Here is a 1071-nt window from a genome sequence, read left to right on the forward strand (position 1 = left end):
CAGTCTCACCAAGGCCAAGTACAAGGGGAGACTGATGTCCAGGGATTTGCTTGAGAAGCATCGAGGGATGCAAGCCAGTGTTTTGCTCACTTTGCTAGCCGCAGCATGACACTAAACGCTCATGTTCATCTTGTGGTCAATCATGACCCCCAAGTCCCTTTCATCTGTAGTGCTAACCAGCGTAGCACTGCTAAGTCTATAAGTATGCTGCAGGTTTTTCCTCCCAAGGTGGAAAACCTTGCATTTTTCGGTATTGAACACCATCGGGTTCTCATCCACCCATTTCCTGAGCCTGTCCAGATCTGCCTGGATCACCCTCCTGTCAGGTGTGGATGCTTTGCCCCAGAGTTTGATGTCTTTGGGGAACATGGCCAGTCCGCTTCTGACACCCATGTCCACATCATTGATGCAGATGTTAAATAGTATAGGCCCTAGGACAGAGCCTTGAGGGACCCCACTGGTGACCGCACACCAAGATGATTGGTTTCCATCAACCACCACCCTCTGGGTCCTGTTATGGAGCGAATTCCTTAATCAGCGGGTCATGATGAGGTCAAGGCCGCAGTTAGCTAGTTTAGAATAGAGGTGATCATGGGATACCAGATAGAAGGCTTTTTTGAATTCACGATATACAATGTCAATCTCAACGTCATGTATTTCTATTTGTTTATATACATTTCCTCACTGCAGAACACCTACACCTTTGAATTTATATAGGAATGCCCATGTGTATATATATATGTGTATATATATACATATATCCAGAGCATATATATATATACACACATGTATATATTTGTAGAAAAGGAAGACATGAAACACACCATGATGCGTGGTGGAAACGCAGGTGGCCAGCCTTCAGGGAGGGGTGGAAGAGGGGTAGAGGGAGAGCAGTAAGTCTCCATCCACGCCAAACTGAGGCACAGCCTCTTTCCTCCAGCTAGAGGGGATGAGACTTCCACAAGCAGCAAGGAGAGAGGAGCAGTGCCAGTGCCACTGCCTATGCCCAAGATTGAGTCCGCTCCAGGAGCACCAGCCATAACCCCCGCACCACCACCATGACGACAACCA

The sequence above is a fragment of the Alligator sinensis genome, unplaced genomic scaffold (assembly GCF_000455745.1).
Source record: "Alligator sinensis unplaced genomic scaffold, ASM45574v1 scaffold2086_1, whole genome shotgun sequence".
In the NCBI taxonomy this organism is placed as follows: domain Eukaryota; kingdom Metazoa; phylum Chordata; order Crocodylia; family Alligatoridae; genus Alligator; species Alligator sinensis.